This window comes from Cydia splendana, chromosome 20 (assembly GCF_910591565.1).
Source record: "Cydia splendana chromosome 20, ilCydSple1.2, whole genome shotgun sequence".
In the NCBI taxonomy this organism is placed as follows: domain Eukaryota; kingdom Metazoa; phylum Arthropoda; class Insecta; order Lepidoptera; family Tortricidae; genus Cydia; species Cydia splendana.
The window spans coordinates 313,047-335,205 of record NC_085979.1 but is presented as its reverse complement, the minus strand read 5'-3'; positions in this window follow the sequence as shown (position 1 = coordinate 335,205).

Here is a 22,159-nt window from a genome sequence, read left to right as displayed (position 1 = left end):
TTAGAAATGTGCAGTCAAGCGTGAGTCGGACTTAATTACTTAGTTTTTGATCAGACCCCTGCGGGTTTTTAAAGACATTTCATTCACGTTCCAACATAAAAAAATACATTGTTAAAAATTGGGTAATGAACGGAACCCTTGGAAGGCGAGTCCGACTCGCACTTGACCGTTTTTTTCTCCTCTTCTGCCGATATTAAAATCAGTTTGAAAGACTATATCAAATCACGACGATATTTTTAAAGTGGGAATGCGACACGCGCCGATATTGAACTATTGAAGTACGAAATTAAATACGGTGCCTGCTTCTGAACGGACGTGCGGTTAAGGCGTCGTGGGTCCAGATTATCTCTTAAATGTCGGTGGGAGCAGCTATTTTTACAGGTTTTTATTTAGATGGGGGTCGTCCAAAAATTACCTACCTAAGTACTAACATCAATCACAATTTCGATTTTTAAGCCCGCTCCACACTCGTGCGCGAATCGCGAAGCAAACTAATATGAATTCCGTTTTGAAGATTATACATATATATATATATATATATATATGTATATATATATATATATATATATATAATATATATATATATATATCGTGGCTACACGCATTGCGGTTGCCTTGCGTTTGGGGTGTAAGGTGTGCGAAGCGCATCGGTGCATTTGTGGGGTCATGGTTGAAGAAAACGGACACCATGGCCTAAGCTGCTTGAAATCCGCCGAGCGTTTTTCAAGGCATCATGCTATCAATGATGTAATCCGCAGGGCTCTGGTGTCGGCCAACGTTCCTTGCGTTTTGGCAACCCTGGAGGTTGTGCCGCACAGATGGCAAGAGGCCTGACGGTCTGACATTGGTTCCATGGCAGAAGGGACGGTGCCTCCTGTGGGATGCAACGTGCGCACTTGAATCTCACGGTGAGGTCTGCTGGCTCAGCCGCGGAGTATGCGGCTAAAATAAAGCATGTTAAGCACTCTGCCCTGGAGCCAATGTACGACTTTTGTGCCAGTTGCAGTCGAGACTGCGGGACCTTGCAATGAGCTTTGGAAGCCAAGGAATTCTTATGGGGTTGGGCCGGCAGCTCGGCAGCTGAGGGACAGGGGGTGTGACCCTCGGTCCGGATCGTACCTGGTAGTCCGCGGTAGTGTGTCAGCGTTGCAGTTGGCGTGCAGTTCCCATACAAGTTGCATTCGGGTTGCAGTCCGTCTGTATCCGTTCTAAAGCAACATACTCAAAGATATCATAATGCATTACGGGCCAATTCGAGTTTTAGCTATTCGATCTGTTTCCGACTTGATACTGATCTACTGTCAGTGTCAAAAGTGATATTTCTTAAAACAAATACGTCATCAGTATCAAATCGGAAACAGATTGAATAGCTAATCGAATTGGCCTGTTAGTTTCAGAATTAATTAGTTTTTCAATTTGACCGAATATGGACCGAATCATAATATTCTGCCTTTCTGCTGACCAACACAGATGCATATCAGAACAATTTGACAGCAGACATTTTAGTAGCAGCAACAGTTTTGACAGCTAGGATATTCCGTACTCCCATAAACCTGCCTTTTTAGGGTTCCGTACCTCAAAAGGAAAAAACGGAACCCTTATTTATAGGATCACTCGTGCGTCTGTCTGTCCGTCTGTCACAGGCGTCACAGCCCATTTTCTCCGAAACTACTGGACCAATTACGTTGAAATTTGGTACACACATGTAAGTTTGTGACCCAAAGACGGACATATGTAACGTAAACAAATGAATTTTAAACATGGGGGCCACTTTTGGGGGGTAAATGAGGAAATTAAAAAATAAAGGTTTTTCAAACTATATCTTGTTATTATATATCAAATGAAAGAGCTTACCCATACAACCATTTCCAGTCGCCGTTACGACGCGGTGTTGACACATCTTGTGTCGACACCGTCTGTTTCGGTCACAATTCCAGTCGCAGAGTCGTCGCCGTGTCGACACAGTTACCAGAAATGGGGAAGGGTCGACACATGACACAAAGTGACATAAAGTGTGGTCGCCGTGTGCACACATTGTTTCGGGTTTGCGACTACTTTATGCCAAAATCATTCGTTCATTCGTTCATTTTGTTCCTGTCAAATGGAAACTGTCAGATGGAAAAATACTTAAATAAAAATAAGTGACATTAATACGCCATCTCTTAAACGGATTACAAGACGTAATTATATATTGTTTGCATTTATATTACAATATGACTTAAATTATTATGGGGAATTAAACTGCTCGAGTGATTTGATAAACTAAGTGTAATATAATCAACGCGCCACCACATTGTTGTAGTTTAGCCGGAAATGAAATTGTTTACTTCTCAGTGCCTGTGTTCATAACTATATTATTTGAAGCATTTTTAGTACTTCGATGCGTATACTATACTTAAATAACAGAAATAACGCTTTACATACTACCAAACTTGTTAATTATGATGTATAAATATGGTTTAAGGCTGAGAAATATTGCAGTCACAAAGTAGTTGCAATGTTTCGACTTTGTGTCGACTCTGTGTTGACACATGACACGCGCTGTCAAAAGTAATAACAAAGTTACTGGATTTGCAAAATGGCTCCTTGTGTTGATTTGTTTTCAGATATTCTCAAAGTGTAAAAATGCCGTGGTCAGAGATGGGCATTAATCGATTAACTGTTTATTCGACTAATTAATGGAATAAAAAAAGTTAATTCTCAAATTTTAATCGCGATTAGTTTAGTCGACCTGACATAGATTGAAATTGAATTAATCTGAATATTAATCGAATAAATTATCGATTAAATCTCGATTGAAAGTTGACAGGGGGCCATTTTTGTACGTAAAAATAATAGAAATGTCTTGCATGCAGATGGTAGCAAAACACTTTGTCATAAAAGTCGAGATGGGTGTCGATATATAGGTTTTAGGGAGTGCCGATTTCGAAAATAATGATCATTTTGGAATCCGAAATGGCGGCCATGCACTGTGTCATAAAAGTCGTCATGGATGTCGTTTTATACGTTTTAGGGGGCCCCAATTTTGAAAATGATGACCATTTTGGGATCCAAAATGGCGGCCATGCACTATGTCATAAAAGTCGTCATGGGTGTCGTTTTATAGGTTTTGGGGGGCGCAGATTTAGAAAATGATAACCATTTTGGATTCCAAAATGGCGGCCATGCACTATGTCATAAAAGTCGTCATGGGTGTCGTTTTATAGGTTTTAGAGGGCGCAGATTTCGAAAATGATGACCATTTTGGATTCCAAGATGGCGGCCATGCACTATGTCATAAAAGTCGTCATGTATGTCGTTTTATAGGTTTTAGGGGGCCCCGCTTTCGAAAATGATGACCATTTTGGAATCCAAAATGGCGGCCATGCACTATGTCATAAAAGTCGTCATGGGTGTCGTTTTATAGGTTTTGGGGGGCGCAGATTTAGAAAATGATAACCATTTTGGATTCCAAAATGGCGGCCATGCACTATGTCATAAAAGTCGTCATGGGTGTCGTTTTATAGGTTTTGGGGGGCGCAGATTTAGAAAATGATAACCATTTTGGATTCCAAAATGGCGGCCATGCACTATGTCATAAAAGTCGTCATGGGTGTCGTTTTATAGGTTTTAGAGGGCGCAGATTTCGAAAATGATGACCATTTTGGATTCCAAGATGGCGGCCATGCACTATGTCATAAAAGTCGTCATGTATGTCGTTTTATAGGTTTTAGGGGGCCCCGCTTTCGAAAATGATGACCATTTTGGAATCCAAAATGGCGGCCATGCACTATGTCATAAAAGTCGTCATGGGTGTCGTTTTATAGGTTTTGGGGGGCGCAGATTTCGAAAATGATAACATTTTCAATTTAAAAATGGCGGCAATGCACTATGTCATAAAAGTCGTCATGGATATCGTTTTATAGGTTTTAGGGGGCGCAGATTTCGAAAATGATGACTATTTTGGATTCCAAGATGGCGGCCATGCACTATGTCATAAAAGTCGTCATGGATGTCGTTTTATAGGTTTCTGGGGGCGCAGATTTCGAAAATGATGACTATTTTGGATTCCACTTTTATGACAAAATACGTAGCCGCCATCTTGGATTATAAAATGATCATCGTTTTCGAATTCTGCACTCCCTAAAACCTATAAATCGACATCCGTGACGACGCAAGTTATCTTTATTTTCAGATCTAACAAATTGCTACAGAATACAAAGGACAAAAAAGAAGCGAGGAGGTAATGAAACAAGCAAAAATACAGATGATTCCTCGACGCAATTGGGTGATTCTTAAATTGTGTCCAGATTTTTTTTGTCATAAAAGTTTATATTTTTCACATATTACCCTCACAAGTTCCGTGACATTTCGACCTTGTAATTTTTTAAGTAAATGTTTTTGTTTATCTATGAGGATCTCACTTGAATAGTATAATCAAGGTATGTTTATATTTGATGAATGAAATAGTAACGCAAAAAAAAATATATTTGTGTCTTATATTCTTGCCGAAGACTTTTATTTTACCTTTTCCTTCTACACAAGTTTGGCCAACTAATAAGAATTTAGGGCTCTCAATTTTATTTTGACTTCTACAACAGTAAAGCTACGAGGCCATGTTTGGTATCGTTTTCGTATAAATTCGCAGTACCAAATTTAGTTAAGGTATCACATTGACACCATTCCGAAGTAAAAACATATAAACTTATTAAAATACTTTCTTTTAAACTCCTCTTCACGCTTAAACTGCTGAACAGTTTTAATTTAAATTTGGTACACATATATTTTGAGTCCCGAGACAGGATATAATAAGTTATCTCAAAAATCATCCTTTAAAGGTGTGAAATGAGGTGTAGGGGGGAATTCAGAATTGACTTCTTGAAGTTAATACTGTTTAAGTTTAGGTTTGAAGTCATGTTTTTTCATCATTTTTAACTAAATCAAAGATGTAGACCATCCCAAATTTCATATAAATCGGTTCAGCGGTTATTGATTTCCCGTACAAATTTCCACGCCACTTTTCACACCTTCAAAAGATGATTTTGGTTATAAGATCTATCCTATGTCCTGTTCCGGGACGCAAACTATTTCTATACCAAATTTCAACGAAATCGGTTCAGCGGTTAAGCGTCAAGAAGAGTTTCAAAAAAACCGGCCAAGTGCGAGTCGGACTCGCGTATTAAGGGTTCCGTACATTAAGTCCGACTCGCGCTTGACTGCTCATTTCTAATAGGTTTTCCTGTCATCTATATGTAAAGAACTATTTTGTGTATTCAGACGGACATACATACAGACGCACGAGTGATCCTATAAGGGTTCCGTTTTTTCCTTTTGAGGTACGGAACCCTAAAAAGATTTATTTTTATTTTGTGGAATGGTGTCAATGTGATATCTTAAATGGATTCAGCACCCCAGATTTATACGAAAACGATACCAAACACGGCCTAGCACCTTCACTGATATAGATATATCAAGATAAAATTGAGAGCCCTAAATAAACTTTCAAGAGCGGATATCTCAAAAACTATTCAACATATCGAAAAAATTTACTGAATAAACTTGTAACAAATTAAATAAACTTTCATTTTGTATAAGTGGCCATGTCGCTGAGATGCATAGTTTCCGAGATATAATCGAAAAACGGGAAAATGGGACCTTCAAAGCCCCCTCTCTCCCCCCCCCGCTCAAGGGCTACGGCCGGGGACTTTTGATATGTTCACCTCCTAACTTGTCAAACCGAGTTACGGAGTCAAAAATTGTGTTCCGAGCATTTCCCTCTACAACTTTTGGAGCATTCGTTGCCTGACCTAAGTAGCTTAAAGAATTACTTTAAAAACTTTTCTGTAAAAGGTTGACGGGTGTTGGGTGTTTATATGGTTTCGGTCGATTATTATCATTTGCATTGCCCATGATGACTTACTAGAATTACGAGCACACGAGACACTAATAGTAGTTTGACAAACCTTGGTTTTCAAGAGGTATTTTATATTGACATTTGCTGTCACAAATTTGCTGTCAGATTTAGTCGCAAACCGCACGCAAAGTGCACACAAATGTGTCGACACCTTGTTACGGAAAAGTGTAGACACGGCGACGACACTTTGTTTCGAAACAATTCTAGACACATTGTGTGGACTCTGTTACGACACATCTGACATTTAGTTACCACTTTGTGATTCTGCGACTGGAATGGTTATATGGGTATTGTGAGAATTTCAAATTATCGCTTTTATAATTTTAGAATAAACAGTTTAGAAGTAATTTAAGAAAATAGGCAAAAAATGACCATTCCCCCCCCCCCCTTTATCTCCGAAACTACTGGGTCTAAAATTTTGAAAAAATATACATAAAATAGGTTTTTACCTATAGGTAGATGACAGGAAAATCTATTAAATATGCAGTCAAGCGTGAGTCGGACTAATTACTTAGTTTTTGATCCGACCCCTACGGGTTTTTTAAAGGCAATTCACTCGCGTTTCTCATATAAAAAATACATTGTTAAAAATTGAGTAATGTACGGAACCCTTGGAACGCGAGTCCGACTCGCACTTGACCGGTTTTTGCATAGTGGTACGGAACCCTTCGTGCGCGAGTCCGACTCGCACTTGGCCGGTTTTTAGATCTACCATGATCTACATATCAAACTTATAACATAGACTTTCGTTCCGGCGTCCGACAGGATTTAGCCGAATAATTGATGTGATCCTGTGTGTGTCGGATTAGACTTTAGAGGATACTTCTAACTTTTATTTAGTTTGAGACAGACAGACAGTTTCACGTGAAATTTGGTTTAAATTACTGGTTAATAAAATAAGAAGAGGTACGAAGCCACGTGACCCTTTCTCCATACATACACATACACAGTCCTTATTTTTAAAGATGCCACGAATATTTGGCAACTGTTCGGTATTCGGCTTATTCGGCCATTTTGCTGAATATTCGGTATTCGGCCTAATGTTGCCTACTATTCGGCCGAATGCCGAATGTCTGTTGCACCTATCTAAAAAGAAAAATTACACAATAAAAATAATCGCAAACCACTGTACCTATATTTCATAATTTCCTTAATTGGCCTGATGACAAATTTTGAAATCCCTTTTAATATTGTCGGTACACTTGTATTGGTTCCGAAAAACACAATATTTCAGCTATACTCATAAGATTTAACATAAATAATTGCATTTTTTTATAGCTAGTTTAAACCTCGCGCGAAAACGCCTCGCAAGCCATTTGTGACGTCATTAATTAGTTGGTGGAAGGGTGATAGACATTGTTTACATACTTACAGTTACGTTAAGAACCTGCGCAATTCTGCTGATAAAAAGCTTCTTAGCACTGTTTATGTTAGTATCTGCCAACCGATTTTGTCTTACTGCATAACTGCTTGGGGTGGGGCTGCTAAAACAGCTATGATTATGTTAGAAAGAGCTCAACGTGCTGTGCTAAAAGTTATTCTTAAGAAGTCAGTCTTATACCCAACCAAGCAAGTGTATGGGGATATGGATGTACTAAACGTTCGTAGTTTGTTTATTATGCGGGTAGTACTGAACGAACACGCTCGAGTTCTTAGATCGCCAGATCTCTCAGCTATGATGCAAAAACGAAAGTATAAAATCCCCATTCCAACAGTTAAAACAGCATTCGCTAAGAGATTTATAGTATTTCTTCCAACCGTACATCTACAACAAAGTTAGTGCAAAGTTAGCTTTAAAGATTGTTCAATCGCAGATCTAAAACGCAAACTCAAAACATGGCTCAATACGCTATCTTACGAGGAGATAGAAGAAATACCGAGGATAAACACATGGACTAGTTTATTCACTTATACACAAACATAACATACATACAAAGAAACTCCCCCTTCACTTACACACTCACGTACACATACACACCTGCATTTCGCTACAAATTACTAAGCTCAAACTGTAAATATAATATTTAACCCCACAGCATGATAGGCTAAATTGATGTATTTATAATTTAATCTAAATAAGTTTCGTTTTAATATTTATGACCTACATTAATCTAAGTCTGATTGTCTTAACTATCGCGCAACTTGTCGACCTTGTCGTTTGAATACTCGTAACTGTGTCGGCTACCTACAGGACAGGCACAGACTAGTGTACGAACCATGTATAATCTACTCTTGGTTTATGTTATTCGAGTACCTGCTTATGCCCTATGTTTAATACTTATGCTCAATATCATATATGTACTGAAATAAAGATTTACTTACTTACTTACGTATTTTCCCTTGAATCCGAATGATATTGTTAATTCAGCACCATATTAGGGTGATTCACTTTTGTATGGAGAAAAAAAAGTTGTAATATTTTTCCTGACTTTGCTCACCAATGGAGTCTCCCCACACTAAAAACTATCTATTTCAATTTTCAAAAGAATCGAATAACGTTTAGAGGTTGCACAAGTTGAAAAGGTAGAGTGAGAACCCCATACATTGCGTGAAAATGAACTATGTTCTAAAATGACAAAATATAATGATCTAATACTAAAATCGAATGAGAAAACTGAATTTTGCGTCTAAAACACGATAAAAGCACTTTTCCTTTGGAAACAGGTGGAAAAACTGGAAAATCTTAATTAGAACATTTATCGAGTAACCAAAATCCAAGTTTACTACTAATTTTAAAATTTATTTATATGTAGAAGGTTCAGTATCACACTACTCTCCGCTTTGATGGTAGCCGCTTAAACCATTTTATACCCTCTGATGTAGAGTCGTTGGTTATTTGAAAAATCTTTGTTGAAGTTGTGCAACCTCTAAATGTTTACCGATTTTAATTTTTTTTAACGTATAATATTTTCTTATCAGTTAGAACAAGAATTCGAGCAAAGTCAGATGAAAATCGAAAATTCGGAAAAATGAAACACCCTACACCATATATTACGATTAGGGATGATAAATACATTACAAACGTTAATCACAATAACTCATTTTATACAAAAACACTCACACGGTTGCAATTTAAGATGAATATTTAGATACATGTAAATTCCGAGTGAAAATCACTGAGCGCCGGTTTTATTTTTTAATTTTTAATTTTTTCTGGTTACGACAGCCAAGATATATGGCAATGATAGTTCCAGTCAGCCAAATAATTAAAAAATTTTTTGGTGAAATATCGTATTATTTTGCATTTTATTTACGTAATATCAAATAAATATTTACTTTACATCGTGTAATATTATTTATTATTTGGACGTAATAAATGTTTAGTGGCGATATAATATATTTTTTAACCTCCATACTCTTTGGTGAGGATGTATGGATTGTCTTTGCTGCTCTAAGAAATACCTCGTGGATTGATGACGTCAATCCTTAGCTCGCTTCTGATTGGCGTTTCAGTCAAAATGGCTGATTGGAGAATTTTGCACTTTTATTTTATTGAATATATTAATAATCCTAATGTTTAAACTGAGATTGGGCCATTTTTTAGAATCATATTAACATATATGTTTCTTTGAAACCATTATTTCCATGATTCTTTGTTACTGTCATCAGGCCAATTACCTATTAGATTAAGTACTTTTAGTTTTTTCTTAACCTTGACCGAATTGCGAAGTCGGCTGCCACGTCACTTATTCTTATTCTTATTCTTATTCTATTCTATTTAATTTAAAAACATGTTTTCTTGGAAAGTTATTAAATACGAAGACCTTGTTTTGTTATTGAGCATTTGTTGATTACAAATAGGTAATTTTATTTTTCTTGTGGGTCTGATTTAATTGACTCTTACTACATTCATTAGTTCTGAGCAACAAAAGTTAAATCTTAGCAAACATTGTGCTTTGTTGGCGAACAATTTTCATGACTCAAAATGTTCGCATGCTATACCGAATATTCGGCGCTTCGGCCGAGAAAGGGGCCGAATATTCGGTATTCGGCCAAAACCACTATTCGGGGCATCTCTACTTATTTTCCTCTCTGGATGTGAAGTACCTACATTAACCACAGCAAAAAGAATAGATAGTATAGAGGGGTCCCCATATAACCATTCCAGTCGCAGAATCACAAAGTGGTAACTAAATGTCAGATGTGTCGTAACAGAGTCCACACAATGTGTCTAGAATTGTTTCGAAACAAAGTGTCGTCGCCGTGTCTACACTTTTCCGTAACAAGGTGTCGACACATTTGTGTGCACTTTGCGTGCGGTTTGCGACTAAATCTGACAGCAAATTTGTGACAGCAAATGTCAATATAAAATACCTCTTGAAAACCAAGGTTTGTCAAACTACTATTAGTGTCTCGTGTGCTCGTAATTCTAGTAAGTCATCATGGGCAATGCAAATGATAATAATCGACCGAAACCATATAAACACCCAACACCCGTCTACCTTTTACAGAAAAGTTTTTAAAGAAATTCAATAAGCTACTTAGGTCAGGCAACGAATGCTCCAAAAGTTGTAGAGGGAAATGCTCGGAACACAATTTTTGACTCCGTAACTCGGTTTGACAAGTTAGGAGGTGAACATATCAAAAGTCCCCGGCCGTAGCCCTTGAGCGGGGGGGGAGAGAGGGGGCTTTGAAGGTCCCATTTTCCCGTTTTTCGATTATATCTCGGAAACTATGCATCTCAGCGACATGGCCACTTATACAAAATGAAAGTTTATTTAATTTGTAACAAGTTTATTCAGTCAATTTTTTCGATATGTTGAATAGTTTTTGAGATATCCGCTCTTGAAAGTTTATTTAGGGCTCTCAATTTTATCTTGATATATCTATATCAGTGAAGGTGCTAGGCCGTGTTTGGTATCGTTTTCGTATAAATCTGGGGTGCTGAATCCATTTAAGATATCACATTGACACCATTTCACAAAATAAAAATAAATCTTTTTAGGGTTCCGTACCTCAAAAGGAAAAAACGGAACCCTTATAGGATCACTCGTGCGTCTGTATGTATGTCCGTCTGAATACACAAAATAGTTCTTTACATATAGATGACAGGAAAACCTATTAGAAATGTGCAGTCAAGCGCGAGTCGGACTTAATGTACGGAACCCTTAATACGCGAGTCCGACTCGCACTTGGCCGGTTTTTTTGAAACTCTTCTTGACGCTTAACCGCTGAACCGATTTCGTTGAAATTTGGTATAGAAATAGTTTGCGTCCCGGAACAGGACATAGGATAGATCTTATAACCAAAATCATCTTTTGAAGGTGTGAAAAGTGGCGTGGAAATTTGTACGGGAAATCAATAACCGCTGAACCGATTTATATGAAATTTGGGATGGTCTACATCTTTGATTTAGTTAAAAATGATGAAAAAACATGACTTCAAACCTAAACTTAAACAGTATTCTTCAAGAAGTCAATTCTGAATTCCCCCCTACACCTCATTTCACACCTTTAAAGGATGATTTTTGAGATAACTTATTATATCCTGTCTCGGGACTCAAAATATATGTGTACCAAATTTAAATTAAAACTGTTCAGCAGTTTAAGCGTGAAGAGGAGTTTAAAAGAAAGTATTTTAATAAGTTTATATGTTTTTACTTCGGAATGGTGTCAATGTGATACCTTAACTAAATTTGGTACTGCGAATTTATACGAAAACGATACCAAACATGGCCTCGTAGCTTTACTGTTGTAGAAGTCAAAATAAAATTGAGAGCCCTAAATTCTTATTACTTGGCCAAACTTGTGTAGAAGGAAAAGGTAAAATAAAAGTCTTCGGCAGGAATATAAGACACAAATATATTTTTTTTTGCGTTACTATTTCATTCATCAAATATAAACATACCTTGATTATACTATTCTAGTGAGATCCTCATAGATAAACAAAAACATTTACTTAAAAAATTACAAGGTCGAAATGTCACGGAACTTGTGAGAGTAATAAGAAGGAACTTGTGAATTGTATAAATATGTAGTAGTTTATATATATTTTATTTATTTATGTAGTTTATATGTATAGTTTGCTTTTTTTATATTCACTGAATAGGTATATTTCTCTCTCTGCACCAATTGTAGATGTCTGTTTGGCCCTATGGTTGACTGGTAGAGAATGCCATTTGGCATTAAGTCCGCCATTTGTACATTTTGTATATACTTTGTGCAATAAAGTTTAAATAAATAAATAAATAAATAATATGTGAAAAATATAAACTTTTATGACAAAAAAAATCTGGACACAATTTAAGAATCACCCAATTGCGTCGAGGAATCATCTGTATTTTTGCTTGTTTCATTACCTCCTCGCTTCTTTTTTGTCCTTTGTATTCTGTAGCAATTTGTTAGATCTGAAAATAAAGATAACTTGCGTCGTCACGGATGTCGATTTATAGGTTTTAGGGAGTGCAGAATTCGAAAACGATGATCATTTTATAATCCAAGATGGCGGCTACGTATTTTGTCATAAAAGTGGAATCCAAAATAGTCATCATTTTCGAAATCTGTGCCCCCAGAAACCTATAAAACGACATCCATGACGACTTTTATGACATAGTGCATGGCCGCCATCTTGGAATCCAAAATAGTCATCATTTTCGAAATCTGCGCCCCCTAAAACCTATAAAACGATATCCATGACGACTTTTATGACATAGTGCATTGCCGCCATTTTTAAATTGAAAATGTTATCATTTTCGAAATCTGCGCCCCCCAAAACCTATAAAACGACACCCATGACGACTTTTATGACATAGTGCATGGCCGCCATTTTGGATTCCAAAATGGTCATCATTTTCGAAATCTGCGCCCTCTAAAACCTATAAAACGACACCCATGACGACTTTTATGACATAGTGCATGGCCGCCATCTTGGAATCCAAAATAGTCATCATTTTCGAAATCTGCGCCCCCTAAAACCTATAAAACGATATCCATGACGACTTTTATGACAGTGCATTGCCGCCATTTTTAAATTGAAAATGTTATCATTTTCGAAATCTGCGCCCCCCAAAACCTATAAAACGACACCCATGACGACTTTTATGACATAGTGCATGGCCGCCATTTTGGATTCCAAAATGGTCATCATTTTCGAAAGCGGGGCCCCCTAAAACCTATAAAACGACATACATGACGACGTTTATGACATAGTGCATGGCCGCCATCTTGGAATCCAAAATGTCATCATTTTCGAAATCTGCGCCCTCTAAAACCTATAAAACGACACCCATGACGACTTTTATGACATAGTGCATGGCCGCCGTTTTGGAATCCAAAATGGTTATCATTTTCTAAATCTGCGCCCCCCAAAACCTATAAAACGACACCCATGACGACTTTTATGACATAGTGCATGGCCGCCATTTTGGAATCCAAAATGGTTATCATTTTCTAAATCTGCGCCCCCCAAAACCTATAAAACGACACCCATGACGACTTTTATGACATAGTGCATGGCCGCCATTTTGGAATCCAAAATGGTTATCATTTTCTAAATCTGCGCCCCCCAAAACCTATAAAACGACACCCATGACGACTTTTATGACATAGTGCATGGCCGCCATTTTGGATTCCAAAATGGTCATCATTTTCGAAATCTGCGCCCTCTAAAACCTATAAAACGACACCCATGACGACTTTTATGACATAGTGCATGGCCGCCATTTTGGAATCCAAAATGGTTATCATTTTCTAAATCTGCGCCCCCCAAAACCTATAAAACGACACCCATGACGACTTTTATGACATAGTGCATGGCCGCCATTTTGGAATCCAAAATGGTTATCATTTTCTAAATCTGCGCCCCCCAAAACCTATAAAACGACACCCATGACGACTTTTATGACATAGTGCATGGCCGCCATTTTGGATTCCAAAATGGTCATCATTTTCAAAATTGGGGCCCCCTAAAACGTATAAAACGACATCCATGACGACTTTTATGACACAGTGCATGGCCGCCATTTCGGATTCCAAAATGATCATTATTTTCGAAATCGGCACTCCCTAAAACCTATATATCGACACCCATCTCGACTTTTATGACAAAGTGTTTTGCTACCATCTGCATGCAAGACATTTCTATTATTTTTACGTACAAAAATGGCCCCCTGTCAACTTTCAATCGAGATTTAATCGATAATTTATTCGATTAATATTCAGATTAATTCAATTTCAATCTATGTTAGGTCGACTAAACTAATCGCGATTAAAATTTGAGAATTAACTTTTTTTATTCCATTAATTAGTCCAATAAACAGTTAATCGATTAATGCCCATCTCTGACCACGGCATTTTTACACTTTGAGAATATCTGAAAACAAATCAACACAAGGAGCCATTTTGCAAATCCAGTAACTTTGTTATTACTTTTGACAGCGCGTGTCATGTGTCAACACAGAGTCGACACAAAGTCGAAACATTGCAACTACTTTGTGACTGCAATATTTCTCAGCCTTAAACCATATTTATACATCATAATTAACAAGTTTGGTAGTATGTAAAGCGTTATTTCTGTTATTTAAGTATAGTATACGCATCGAAGTACTAAAAATGCTTCAAATAATATAGTTATGAACACAGGCACTGAGAAGTAAACAATTTCATTTCCGGCTAAACTACAACAATGTGGTGGCGCGTTGATTATATTACACTTAGTTTATCAAATCACTCGAGCAGTTTAATTCCCCATAATAATTTAAGTCATATTGTAATATAAATGCAAACAATATATAATTACGTCTTGTAATCCGTTTAAGAGATGGCGTATTAATGTCACTTATTTTTATTTAAGTATTTTTCCATCTGACAGTTTCCATTTGACAGGAACAAAATGAACGAATGATTTTGGCATAAAGTAGTCGCAAACCCGAAACAATGTGTGCACACGGCGACCACACTTTATGTCACTTTGTGTCATGTGTCGACCCTTCCCCATTTCTGGTAACTGTGTCGACACGGCGACGACTCTGCGACTGGAATTGTGACCGAAACAGACGGTGTCGACACAAGATGTGTCAACACCGCGTCGTAACGGCGACTGGAAATGGTTGTATGGGTCCTGTCATTGTAAATTTTGTAGTCACTGTAAATTTACTGCCATCTATCGACATACGACTAAAACTCAAAATGAAAACGTATAAAGTTATCAAAAAATGTATATATAATGGATAAATTATTTTATTATTTTTATATCATTTTGATCCATGTTCATTCACTGATATCTATGTGTTATAATTGTTAAATATGAAACGGTGTCGTCACGCCATCTAGCCGAGGATAGGCTAAAGGTGTGTGCGCCATCTATTCGAGAATGACTTTTACTTGAATTCCGAGGCACGTTTTTTCCTTAGACTTTATTCGTCTTATACGAAGTTACATATGTCTTTGACCACAGCCAGGCGTGGCTCACTCCGCGATTTCGTCGCTTTGCTACAGGTAGCTAAAAGTACATCCGTTCCGCCCCAATTTTGGTGGCTAGCCATAAGCCGCGCGTGGCGCTGTCGCCACCTAGCGGCTATATCTGTCCTGATCGTAACAGACGCGTCTTGTTAGAGAGTGAGTCTTCTGTACTATTATTTATTCTGTGCCACAACGATAAATCACTACACCTTATAAAACAATAATAAAAAAATATAATTAATCCGCTGATAAATTAGCTCTTTTGACAGTGTTTACAACTACTCACCGACAGATGGCGCTGTAACGTCCGCTAACTAACGAACGATATATCGACGTAGCTTGTACAAGTCATTACAAATTATATCGTAAGACAGACTAGGAGTATAAGTACTCCCTATTTTTGTATTCTAGTGTCCGTAATTGTAAAACATCACTGTTGCTGACGTCACAGGCATCCATGGGCTACGGTTACCGCTTACCATCGGGCGGGCCGTATTCCTGTTTGCCAACATCATTGTTTTATTAAAAAAAACTTTATTATATCGGAAAAAAACAGATGTTTCTCTTGCTAAGTTTATGACAATTGTCACAAGAAACACTACAATTGTCACGAAATTCCGACATATAAATCATTACCTGTCAAGAATTACCTACAATTCTTCTAAATCTTGACACTTGTCAGAAACTTCGCAAAAGAAATATCTGTTTTTTCCGATATAATAGTTTTTTTTAATAAAACAATGATGGTGGCAAACAGGAATACGGCCCGCCCGATGGTAAGTGGTAACCGTAGCCCATGGATGCATGTGACGTCAGCAACAGTGATTTTACAATTGTCGCACCTGTCACCGTGGTGAAATTGGGGCCAGGCTCCAATTTCACCACGGTGACAGGTGCGACAATTGTAAAACATCACTGTTGCTGACGTCACAGGCATCCATGGGATACGGTTACCGCTTACCATCGGGCGGACCGTATTCCTGTTTGCCACCATCATTGTATTATTTAAAAAAACTTTATTATATCGGAAAAAACAGATATTTCTCTTGCTAAGTTTATGACAATTGTCACAAGAAACACTACAATTGTCACGAAATTCCGACATATAACTCATTACCTGTCAAGAATTACCTACAATTCTTCTAAATCTTGACAATTGTCAGAAACTTCGCAAAAGAAATATCTGTTTTTTTCCGATATAATAAAGTTTTTTTAAATAATACAATGATGGTGGCAAACAGGAATACGGCCCGCCCGATGGTAAGTGGTAACCGTAGCCCATGGATGCCTGTGACGTCAGCAACAGTAATTTTACAATTGTCGCACCTGTCACCGTGGTGAAATTGGGGCCTGGTAATAGTTATTTACGATACAAGTTCGGAGTTTTAAATCGACACGAGTTGCGAATTACCTATTCACACGTGTATCGTACAACGTTTTACAGTACATATGGCCCTTTAAACTTTTGACATACGCACGAAAAGTGCTATTTTACGCACTAGTGCGGGAAAATAGGACCATATGTACTGTGAAATTTCTTACGAGTAGAGATGCGCAAAACGCTTCACTGAGTTGAAAAGATTGGTTCATTTCGTATCTTTCGCTCGCGGTGATATGTATCACTCATTTCGCTCAGTGAGAGATGTCAATCAATCAGATGACATAAGTGCGACCAAGATGGAGAATCACGCGATACAATCCCGCCATGTTTTCCCGACACCCTCCGAATTCTTCCGAACCGCTCCGAAACCTATTCGCATCGTCTCACTCGCTCGTCACGCTCGGCCGGCTCATTCGAATCATGAGTGGGAAAGAGCGAGCAAGGAACACTGAGATATATGAGTTCCTGAGCGAAATGAGCGAGTTGAATCTGCGCTGAGTTGAAGAGTGAGTGAGTTCAGTCAAATGATACAGTTCATTTAAATGACTCACTCGTGAACGACACACGCCTACAGTTACGAGTATTTAACAACTTGAGTCGCCTTTAAGAGCTGTCCCCTCTGCCGAAAACTTTTGTATGCACTGACATGGCTATTTGTACGTTTATAATAATAAAAAAACCGGGCAAGTGCGAGTCGAACTCGCGCACGAAGGGTTCCGTACCATAATGCAAAAAAAAAACGAAAAAAAAGCAAAAAAAAAACTGTCACCCATCCAAGTACTGACCACTCCCGACGTTGCTTAACTTTGGTCAAAAATCACGTTTGTTGTATGGGAGCCCCATTTAAATCTTTATTTTATTCTGTTTTTAGTATTTGTTGTTATAGCGGCAACAGAAATACATCATCTGTGAAAATTTCAACTGTCTAGCTATCACGGTTCGTGAGATACAGCCTGGTGACAGACGGACGGACGGACGGACCGACGGACGGACGGACGGACGGACGGACAGCGAAGTCTTAGTAATAGGGTCCCGTTTTACCCTTTGGGTACGGAACCCTAATAAAAAACCGGCTAAGTGCGAGTCGGGCTCGCGCACAAAGGGTTCCGTACCATTACGCAAAAAACAGCAAAAAAAAAACGGTCACCCATCCAAGTACTGACCCCGCCCAACGTTGCTTAACTTCGGTCAAAAATCACGTTTGTTGTATGGGAGCCCCACTTAAATCTTTATTTTATTCTGTTTTTAGTATTTGTTGTTATAGCGGCAACAGAAATACATCATCTGTGAAAATTTCAACTGTCTAGCTATCACGGTTCGTGAGATACAGCCTGGTGACAGACGGACGGACGGACGGACAGCGGAGTCTTAGTAATAGCAAAAAGAATAGATAGTATAGAGGGGTCCTGTCATTGTAAATTTTGTAGTCACTGTAAATTTACTGCCATCTATCGACACACGACTAAAACTCAAAATGAAAACGTATAAAGTTATCAAAAAATGTATATATATGGATAAATGATTTTATTATTTTTATATCATTTTGATCCATGTTCATTCACTGATATCTATGTGTTAAAATTGTTAAATATGAAACGGTGTTGTCACGCCATCTAGCCGAGGATAGGCTAAAGGTGTGTGCGCCATCTATTCGAGAATGACTTTCACTTGAATTCCGAGGCACGTTTTTTCCTTAGACTTTATTCTTCTTATACGAAGTTACATATGTCTTTGGTAATAGGGTCCCGTTTTACCCTTTGGGCTCTTTTGACAGTGTTTATAACTACTCACCGACAGATGGCGCTGTAACGTCCGCAAACTGGGTAACGGCGTGTCGCCATACAATTATAAAGAGACTATCCTGCCATACTGAATCTGTTTAATTGTAACTCCAAAATAGTTTTCCTAGAACTTTAAAAAGTTCGTACAGCAATTTTTGGAGCCTACGTTTTGATTAAGTCGTAGGTTCATTCATTAATAGTATCCACAGTCGCCATCAGATATATCAGAACGGCCAAGGTGCTCGCAAATATCTGAAATCTGAGCACACCTATATTCTTAAAAATCGAACTTTTATTTACCCGAGACTAATTATTCGGTTCCTTCTGCTATTTTATTTACAAGCTTTTATTTGGTTTCACCTGTCCCGTTGTCTGTCTGTGTGTAATCAAATCTTGCAAGTTAAATTTGATTCACTTCCCGGTTTCCGATTGAGCTGAAATTTTGCATACATACGTAAGTCGGGTGACAATGCAATATTATGGTACCATCGAGCTGATCTGATGATGGAGACAGGAGGTGGCCAATGGCCATAGGAACTCTGTGATGAAACAACGCAACCTCATTGTGTTTGGGGTTTTTAGAATTGTCTCGATGAGCATTAGTTGCCTGTGGGAAGAAAAGTACAGTCAGCGATAAAAGCTTGTACCAAAAATAAAATTTTTGCCAAAAACTTATTCTATGTATAATTGATAAATAATTTTCACCACACCAGCTCGGAAAGGCTTACTTTGCACTTGCAAAAACTAATAGCAAAGTTGCTTTTTATTCACATGCGAGGCAAAGTAATCAAATGCAAATTTTGAGTTGTGTTCTTATCTTTGCTGGTAGAATTGACTTTTAAATGATGATAAATATATAATAACATTCATTTGGATTTGATATTTTACATTTAATATTTGTTTCGGGTTGGTGTGGTGAAAAAATTTTGTGTTTCACTCGGTGGCAAATATTGTTTAACTCTCATGCTTTGAAACCCTCGCAACGTTCAAGATTCCACTTTTGGGATCTTTCGCTTGCTCGGGTATCAATATATTAGCACGAGCGGTTAAACAAGTTTGCCCCCTTGTAACACATTTAAAACAAATAACTACTTCAACTCGGTTTCGCGCATCTTTGCTATAAGTTATTATTCAGTGCAAGTACACTGAACATTCAAAAATTCATTCGTTCATTTTGTTCGTCATACGAACTGTCAGTGAAGTAATCAAAATTCACTAAAGTAATTGTGAAAGTTACGTCGACCTGCCGTTACTCAGTTCGCGGGCGGCACAGCGCCATCTGTCGGTGGCAATAGTAAACTCCGACCCGCCGTTACTCAGTTCGCGGGCGGCACAGCGCCATCTGTCGGTGGCAATAGTAAACTCCGCGAGAACCTATGGCTGGAGGAAACGGGGGAGGGGCCAAATGACCGAACGAGTTACACTTATACAACTTTCAGTAGGAGTAGCAGAGAAAGCGGTACTATTGCTTGTCCTTGTCACAGTCTCACTTTTTGTTTGTTCCCCACCATAAATTTAGTACGGTCTATGGTGGGCAACAAATAACCCGACCGAATTACGTAGATTGTTTTTGGTATATTGCAAGGAATGTTAAAACGTGTTTTTAATATTGTCGCATTGCGTGTTTTGTCCCTCACGGAGGCACGCGCATACCACTTCTATAGGATGCTACCTTCTATGGTATTTAGCGTCTCACATTTTGCTTAATGAGAGAGTGAGACGCAATTGTCCGTCTGTCTGTCCAAATAAAGTAACAGTCAAACATTTTATTCCTCAAGAATATACCTTCTTAATGCTTGGCCTAAATATAATTTTATTATAGTGCAATCTTTTTGAGCGATGGCGCCATAACTTTTGGCCTACTCTCGAGTAGATGGCGTTAATATTTAACAAGTTTAAACACATTGATATGTGAAAGAATAAGGATCAAAGCTAATGGGGTTCTAACAGTTTTATGTTCTATCGAAAGATGGCAGTAAATGTAGCTATACTTGGTCAAGCAAATCTTGTCAGTAGAAAAAGGCGCGAAATTCAAATTTTCTATGAGACGATATCCCGTCGCGCCTACATTTTTCAAATTTGCCGCCTTTTTCTACTGACAAGATTTGCTTGACCATCTATACATAATTTACCATGACAGTAACTCTCTACTTGGAAAATGGAATGGAACATGTCAGAGGAGGCCTATGCCAAGAGGCAAACTGAGGTTTGTGACATATTATAACAAAAAGAACATGTCTAGTACTCACACAACAGAGAAGTTCAGAATAACAAAGCTTATCATCATCATCAACTCTCTACTTCAAATTCTCTTTACTACCAACGAGAATAGACAGTATGTATAGAGGGGTCCTGTCATAGTAAATTTTGTAGTCACAGTAAATTTACTGCCATCTATCGACACACGACTAAAACTCAAAATGAAAACGTATAAAATTATCATAAAAATGTATATGTCGACGCTCAGGTGATGTAATTGATAAATTGAAAATAATGGGCGCTTACATGACATACTTACGATTTATCAAAAACACTTGTAAGCGACGTGGGCAATAAAGATGTCTGTTCAAGAGGCTATGGGAGCGTATTAGAGGCGTCAGGGGTTTTTGTAACCTCTGAATGTGTTCTCGGAAATTGCTCTGTTTGATAATTAATTAGCTTATGGTTTTTGTGGACTAGAGTAAGTGGGATCGCCAGGCTGCAGGCTGGCGTCACTCTGGGATTGAATCTCAATCTGGTCGGACAGTAGCAATAGAGACTGCATTACGCCCATGGATGTAAGTAAAAAGAGGTAGATATGGTACCAGGCGCACGATCGTGAGCCATCAAATATAGGTTCCGGAACCTATATTTAGTTAGTCGTATGGGTGACGCCAACCTGTCAAGTTGTCAAAATCGTTGGATCAAATTTTAGTTTTGTCACAGAATAATTAATAGTACTACCGTACAGAAAGGAAACTTCCTACAAAAACGAAGTTTGACAGCGGTTCAGGGTCGAATCATGCTGTTCCTTTCTAATATATTGCACTATCCCTTTCGGCTATTTAGGGTTGTCAAAAATCAAGTGATCATCTTATCTGTGGTCGTGCACGCAAAAGGGAGTCAAGTGGTGCCAACCCTAATAATTGCTCGGAGCAATGCTGAGCCGAACGGAGCCGAGTGTGCCCGAAGTCAGGAGTTTCGCACCCCTGGTTTTGTCAACTATGAACGTCACACGTCTACATAAATAAAAGGTCATTGATTACGCCTCGCGTACTTGTACTCGCGTTAAACATCTACGCCCTACGGATGTACCACCCACCTAGTGCATCTAGCCATTCCTGAATACCTAAACCTACATTAAGCCCCGACATATATTTATGGATAAATGATTTTATTATTTTTATATCATTTTGACCCATGTTCGTTCACTGATATTTATGTGTTAAAATTGTTAAATATGAAACGGTGTCGTCACGCCATCTAGCCGAGTATAGGCTAAAGGTGTGTGCGCTATCTATCCGAGAATTACTTTTTTAGACTTTATTCATCTTAAACGTTTTAGACTTTATTCATCTTAAACGAAGTTACATATGTCTTTGGTACTATTAATGAACCTACGACTTAAACAAAACGTAGGCTCTAAAAATTGCTGTAAGAACTATTAAAAGTTCTAGGAAATCTATTTTGGGAGTTAAAAGTGAACAGATTCGGTGTGATTCGGATA